Source organism: Rhinolophus sinicus, chromosome 6 (genome assembly GCF_057876585.1).
Source record: "Rhinolophus sinicus isolate RSI-liver-muscle chromosome 6, RSI-T2T, whole genome shotgun sequence".
Classification (NCBI taxonomy): Eukaryota; Metazoa; Chordata; class Mammalia; order Chiroptera; family Rhinolophidae; genus Rhinolophus; species Rhinolophus sinicus.
This window is the reverse complement of record NC_142506.1, coordinates 1,438,022-1,445,533: the sequence shown is the minus strand read 5'-3', so window position 1 is coordinate 1,445,533 and position 7,512 is coordinate 1,438,022.

Below are 7,512 nucleotides of genomic sequence, written 5' to 3'. Positions count from 1 at the left end.
TGGATACTTGAGGCTGGCTCTTGCAACTCTATCTGTCATTGGTGCAGGCATTTGGGGTTTGTTGATGGCTACCACCGACTGCAGAAGAAGGTTAGCAAACGTTTCCTGGAGGGCCTCAGACCACACTCAGGAAGGGGTGGGGACGCTGAAAATCACAAAGGTAAAGATCAGAGGGTCTATTAGGAGAGGAAAATGAATTATAAGTAGCACTAGATCGTGGACAAATCTTTGCAAGTCCCCCTTTTGTTTTTTCATGCTGTTGTTCCTCTTCCTTCCCCTCCCACTGGGTTGGGCAGTGAACTGAGCCCAAGGGCCAGGTAGGATCTACGTAAGCTCTCCCCGTTCACCTGAAAACATTGCTGAAGCATTGCAGAGCAAAGCATGCTGGTCTCTGACCAGGTGGCCTCGCATTCCAGTGCATAGTACATGCACCTGATGACAGACGGGGGGTGGCGAGGGAGGTGCTACTTGGCAGGAGGTCCCACAAGCTGCCTGCCCTAGAACCACAGCTGCCCACTCTAATCGCGGCACTAGATTAGAGAAAAGTTGCACCCCAGAGACCTAGTGCCAGGAAATCCAGCGGGGACAGCTTCAGCACCACGGAGAGATCACCAAACTGCCTTTGGTGGAGAGGCCGACCTCGCTACACCGTCGCCCCTGACGGTCCAGAACCAGAGAGGTACTGATGAGGCTGACCCGGAGGCCTGACACCCCAGGAGCAAGGAGGTCGTGGCTCACACCCGAGTGGTGGAGGCAAGAAGGCCCTGGAATGGGTCTTCTGGGGTCTCCAAAGGGACGGGTTAGGTTAGGAGGTTCTGGTTCTGTGATGGGCCAGCCAAGCCCATGCAGGTTGGACCTGAATTCTTGTTAAGCTATAACACTGGCGTCCCCTCAACCCCAACCCCAGCTTCTCACATCTCTTTTGTCATGGCGGCTCCTGGTCCCTTTTCAACCAGTTGACTAAGTGCCTCTTAGCTCTTTCCAGAGCCAATGAAGCCACACCAGGAAGCACCCCTCAGCCCTGGCTTATGCTGGTTGTCTTTGGAGCAATGACTCATCATCTTGAGGCTGTGTCTCCTCCATCCGCCCGGCACTCCAGTACCTGCCTCCCCGATCAGAATGTGTCTTTGTGCTAAGCCTGTACTGCCTCCTCAATGGACGGCACTGCACACGCTTCCCTCTGTCAGACCCCAGGCTCTGTCTGAAGACGGTGTCAAGGAGTGTGTCATTGACTGGCAGACGGGTGGGGGCGGGCACGTGACAAGGCTGGCCTCTGATAACGCTACTGGCCAGGACAGCTAAAGACATCTGATCCTGGACGACTGAGCTGAACAAATGAGTAACCCGTACAGCTGAGCAAACAGGAGAAGACAGTGATGCTTCTTTTTTCAAAGAAGAAAACATTGCTCACAGGGAGCCAGGAAATAGTGTCGTTTATTTTAGTCTCAGTGCGATGGCAAATAAGTCCATTTCTCACCAGAGGTGCTCTGGGGAAAAAAGGAGATGGATGGACGCTTGCCACGGCAGGGGAGTGTTCCGGCTTCCCTCCCAAAGGCACGAGACGAGAGCGCTGTGACAGAGCGTCGCCTGCCCAGGCCCCTGGCCCACTCCTCTGCCCTCCCTCCCTCGGGCAGAACACTTCCTGGGCCGACTCAGAGCAAGGCTGCTCCCTCCTCAACCCTCTCAGCGGCAAAAGTGAAGCTCAGGGAACCGCTCTGGAAAATGATCCTGACCCCAACGTAAGTGTGACTTTGAGTATATACCTTCCTCTCTTGGGGTCAGCAATGTCACCTATCATGGAGTGGGGGCCAGGTTAAATGCCAGAGGGCTCCTCACGGTTTGAAGACTCCCGGACGCTGCAGGGCTGGGGGCTCTGCGAGGTCCTCCAGCTTCAGCTCTGCGGGCTGATGACAACTTGATCCATGTGTGTGTCACTTCGCACTCCATAGAGCGTGCCACGTCCTCCAATATGAGAACCAGGGACGAGACCCTGAGGATACACTGAGGGCACACAGCTCGAGAATTATTGAATGTGAGCTTGGACCAAAAGGCTAGACCTTACTGGATGCCCGGTCTCTGTGCCCCCGACACTGATCTGTTTCTCTCCATCCCCCAGACAGTCCGTCCCTCCGTAGATTTTGAGAGAGGGTTCAAAGGCCGCGTTCCTATTTCCTCATCTCCTCTTCCCCACTAGTATAAAGACATTACAGTATTGATTCCTGAAAGGACACCGATTCTGGGCTCATTCATCACTGCCTGGAGCTGGAGAGGATGCAATTATTGGAGTCATTGGTTGTCCTCAGGCCACTGCTTCAGGCAAGACACACACCAGGTGCCCAGGACCCCTCCCAGATGCAAGCCCCCGGGAGCGGGGTGGGGAGGGGGGTCACTGGTTGAAAAGCTGCTTCGTGCCGCTGTGCTGTGTGCCTCACAGACATGACCCGGTGGGACACCAACCAGAACCATGCAGGCCGGGGGTGCCAGGAGCAAGGTGGGGAAGCCCAGGCAGCTCAGGGAGATTTAGAGCCTGTCCAGCTGCGCCAGAGGCAAAGCTGACTCATCCCTCGTGCCGGCACACCTGCAGCCAAACTAGCTCTTGGCTCACAGGCAGGGCTGGGCAAGTGTGGGCCACACCAGAGGGTCTGCTCGGGGCAAAGGTGGACGTGGCAGCAGAGGTTCCCTGTGCTTCCTCCCCCTGCTCGAAGCTGGCTCTTCTCCCCGACCACCCACCCTGACAGTCCTGTAAAGGGGTCAGAGCTCCGCACCCAGGGCAGGACAGTCAGTGGGCCAGAGGAGCGGACTGCGCTGTGGCCACCGTGACCCGTCCCCCCACTGTCCCTATGGCTGCACCCACGCTGCTCTCCTTTCTGACCCATGAGCCTGCCAAACTCATTCCCACTTCGCGGCCACTGCACACGCCATTCCTCCTGCTGAAATGTTTTTCCACCCACCCTCCGGTCGCCTGCTTCTCTGCACCCCTGGCCCTCAGCTGGAATGTCCCTCTCCTGAGGGCCCTGGCCTCCCAGGTCCTCTGCCAGCCCTCACCACATCCTGTGTGATTCCTTCAGTTTGCTTGTGAGGGCTGGGTGACTTTTGATTGTCTGTGTCCCCCATGCTCATCTCCACGAGAGCAGAGTGCACGTTGCCCTGGCCACGCTTCCCCAGCATGTGGCGCAACGTCTAGCACATGGGGGTGGCCCCCTTGTACCTAGAGAGCAGGCAGAGTGACAGTTTCCGTGGTGCAGCCATAGTGGGGCTTATTTCTCACGTAACACTTCTAGGCCAGCGGGGCAGGCAGCTCTCATGGGGACTCAGGGGCCATGCCCAGGAGCTGTCCCTCTTGTGGCTCTGCTATCCCCAGGGCCTGCCCACGTCTGCATCCAGCTGGAGGAAGGGGAAAGCCTGGGAGCCAAGGCGCCACACATCTTTCCTCTCACTCTCCACTGTCTGGGGCTCCATCACCTGGCCACACCTGATCACAAAGGAGGCTGGGAAGTATGCGATAGACGTACACCCAGAAGGCGAGGACAAAGGTTTTTGGTGAAGGGGGTGGCAGTTTCTGCCACAGGGGTGTCCTTTACTGGCTATGTATGGCTGACGCTGGAGGTCATATATAGGTCAGCAGGTTTACTTCTACATTACACAGAGTCCCTTCAAGTCAGGGCATCCGGGGTAAGTGTTCATCAGAATAAGTATGTCCCACGGTCATGCAGTCTCCCGTGGGACATTTCTCAGGAACTCAGTGAGGTACAAGGACCACACAGTGTAAACTCCCCACCCTACTGCCTCCTGCTTCCTCTCGGGGCCACTGTGTGCTCCTGGCGCCCTCTGCTGCCCAGCAGTCTCACTGCTGCTCTACGGCTGGAGGAACTGTGTGACTGTCCTTTTCAGGGAGTCCCCAGGGTGCCCATCAAAGAAATGCGTTCTCTACAGCACTGAGCTAGGGGTAAGGAGAGCCGAGGCGCAGGAAGCGTAATCAATTGTTTCTAATTAAAATGGAAATAATACGGGGCACAACTGTGGAAGATGGACGCCTTCTGCAGGGTTAGTTATGTCTAAAGTCTGCACTATGTAACCCAGAACGGGGAGGATGTAACTGCCCCCTCACAGCTCCCATGGGGCCACAGCACCAGCTCGCCCGTCCTCAAACCCAGGGCGTTCCCCTTCCATGAGACACTCCTCACCCTGAGCCTGTCCCCTGCGTTGGCCACCGGCCCCATGGGTGCCCCTTCTGGGCTTTCTGTCAGCTCCCAGTGACCAGGTCCCACCCACGGAGCCTGTGTGGGGGGGATGTGACCCCCGGCTTCAGGGCTCAGCTGTACCACCCACACCATCGTGACCCGGGGCGGTTAACTCCCTTCTCTAAAGCTTTCCCCCCCGCAGAAGGGCGTGGTGACGGGGTGCAAGCTGGGAGCCAGCGCTGAGGACAGCGGGGCAGTGTCCCCTGCTGCTGGGGAGGGAGGAAAACCTGTCTCCACTTTTAAAACTTTTCTCATGATTCTGTGATCCCGCTGCTCGGGCAGGGCTGGGGCCTGGGCGCCCCTCACCCCGGTCAGCGTCCAGCTATACCTCTGAGGCCTGTGTAGGCTCGTGGCCTCAGAGGTTCTCATGGGGACAGAGCACGTGCCAGTTTGCCACAAATACACACGTTCTTGAGCCTGAATAAATTACACATTAACGTTGGTGAGGATGAGGACTGATAATTGTCAGCTTTTAGCGAGCGTTTCCGCTATGCCGCGATTGTGCTGAGACCCTCTGTGGTGTTGTTTGTTATTATATTGTTATTATTCCTCCTACCAGCATCTGCCCTCCCCAGACTTTCCCAGGTGAGCACATCTGTGGTTCCGTTTACAGAACAGGAGACTTAGGATCAGCAAAGGTAAGCCTACAGGCCACGCAGACACAGGATTTGAACACAGGGCCACGTTCCTAAGGATTCCAGAGACAGCAGACAGCCTTCTCTCCAGCTGCCAAGGCCGTGCCCCCTGGGACGGTCCAGGTGGAAGTGACAGGAAAGAGAAGAGGCGACACAGGAGAACAGAGAGGAGGGCAGGGCTCCCGACGGCGTGAAGGTACCCCCAGCTCTGGGGCTGCCTCATGTGGACACCCGCTCTGCAGCCTTGGCCCACGGTCAGCCCCTGGGCACCCGAGGGGTCCCAGGGAGGGACTGGGTTTCATGCATCCCAGACAGGAGCAGTGGTGTCAGGACACAACAGCCCAGAGTGAGACCCCAGACCACTGCGGTTTGGCTGAGCCACAGATGACCTCCTGGGGCCTGCGGGTCTCAGGGACAAGCGTCCGTGAGCAGCTCTCAGAGCCGGCGCCGTGAGCCAGAGCAGGCCCAGCCCCCAGCAGACCCGTCAGCATCTCTGACTCTCCCTTCAGGAGGAGCACGTGTTCCGTCTCCTCCTCCCCGCCCAGCACCATGGACACAGCACGAGCGTCAGGACCCCCGCTGTCCACCAAGGACACCCAGGCTCCTCCAAGAGGTTCAGCGACGAGCTGAGGTCTCTCCAGCATCCGGCCAGCCTGGGGCTCTTGGCACTGTTATTAATTAATGAATGCACCAGGCCGTCAGAAGAGCACAGAGAATGCCGTGAGGAGCCCACCCCGGGCTGAGCACACCCGCGCATTTGCTGCGTTGTCAGCTCCTTGGCCACGAGGCCGAGGGTCTGGCCTCCCCCAGGCCGACAGGGGTCAGGTGTCTCATCTTGGTGTATGAAGGACAACAGATTCGATTAGAGAGCGTCCTGCAACCGCCTTGGAATTGATTTGGGTATAAATAGATGGCATAAACCCGTCCTGGCACCTGCAGGGGCCCCGCAGCCTGCTCACGGTCACAGTGAAAGACGCGTGAAATTGGGGACACTTTAACCTGATTAGTGCTGTGAGTCCTGACACAGGGCGGCCCCAGCTGAGCCAGGTCTCGGGACGAAGGCAGGCACAGCGGGACCTGGTCCCAAGTCCTTCCTGTGTCTACGTCTGCCTCTCTGTCCATCTCTCTGTCCCCATCGTTTTCTCTATTACCGATCATCTGCCTGTTCATCTATCATCTCTGTCTCGCTGTCATCTATCCATCTGCCGGCCACTCTGTTATGTCTCTGTCTGTTATTTATTTGTCTGTCTACATCTATCTATGTGCCATCCTCGCTTTCTCTCTCTCTTATCTATCATCGGTCTGTCTATCTACCTACCTATCTCTTTCTCATCTGTCTTGTCTGCGTATCTTGTAAACTATTTGTTCTTTCCCAGGGAAACTTCAAGGGGGAGGAGAGTTAATTATTCATTCACTGCCAAGGGCTTTGGACCCATCGATTTTGTTTCTGGTTCCCCCTTGGATCCGGATTCTGGTTTGATCGCATTAAGTCTCTTAAATAATTAATATGGTAATTTAACCTGAGCAGAGTGAGCAAATGTTGCCTTCTGCTTAGGGAATGGAAAAAAAGAATCCCCTGGAGGCAGTTTTCCCAAATCCGTTACTGTCACCCCAGCACTGGAGAACCACATCTGTCTTATAGCAGGAAACTTCCACTGTTCCACCTGGTCCTTTCCTGAAAGGGAGAACACAGCCCTTTTGTGCTGCCCCCAGGGATTGCAAAGGCCCCCGTAGGCCTGGGAGCCGTAAATAGGAAACACGTGTCCCAGGCTTAGACCTTCACTGTTGATGGCTGAGAGCTTTGTACCCACGTCCCTCTACTGGGGCCTCCCCTCCACCTGCCTCTCCCACCGTCACGCACGGAACCAGGAAGACGTGGGGACGTTGGAGCGTTCTCCTCAGCTTACACACTTTTCCAAAGCGTCCTGAGCCCATGCGTTTACCCCAGGGTCATAACAGATCGCAAAGTGAAGTCATGGGAAGCAGACTTGCTCGTAGACATGGTAACGGAATTAAAAATCAAAAGTCTAACGACAAGGAAAAGAGTCAGTAGAAACACTTTAGGACTTAATGTGGAAAGCCCCTTCACGGGACTTGGGGGGACTCTTCCAGATCCTGGGGGACATCCTGAGGGGGGTAGTTTTTCGCAACCCAGGCAGAGTCACTCATTCCTACTCAGGACAAGCCGAGTGCAGGCCATGCCCTCTGCTTCCCAGGCGGTGGTGTCAGCGTGTTTGTGACAATTGCCAACTTGCATTGTTGAAACACGTGCTGTTGTACACACAGGACCTCGTCCAACCGTCAGTGTCACTATTGCTAACTCATTGCTCTAAGTCAGTCTTTCTCAGCCAGGGGTTGATTTTGGTCCCCAGGTGACATTTGGCAAGGTCTGGAGACACTTTTTGTGTCACACTGGAGGGAGGTGCTGCTGGCATCTCATGGCTGGAAACCAAGGGGTGCTGCTGAAACCCTGCAGTGCCTGGATACCCGCCCCCAGCAGACAATGACCCAGGAGGAGGAGATCGTACCCAACATCATCCCAAAGGTCTTTATGGGGTGGGGGGCAGGAAGAGCAGAGAGAGGAGTAAATGTGACGATGGAAGCAAGAGGTTATTAGAGTCATTCAAGCAGGAAGA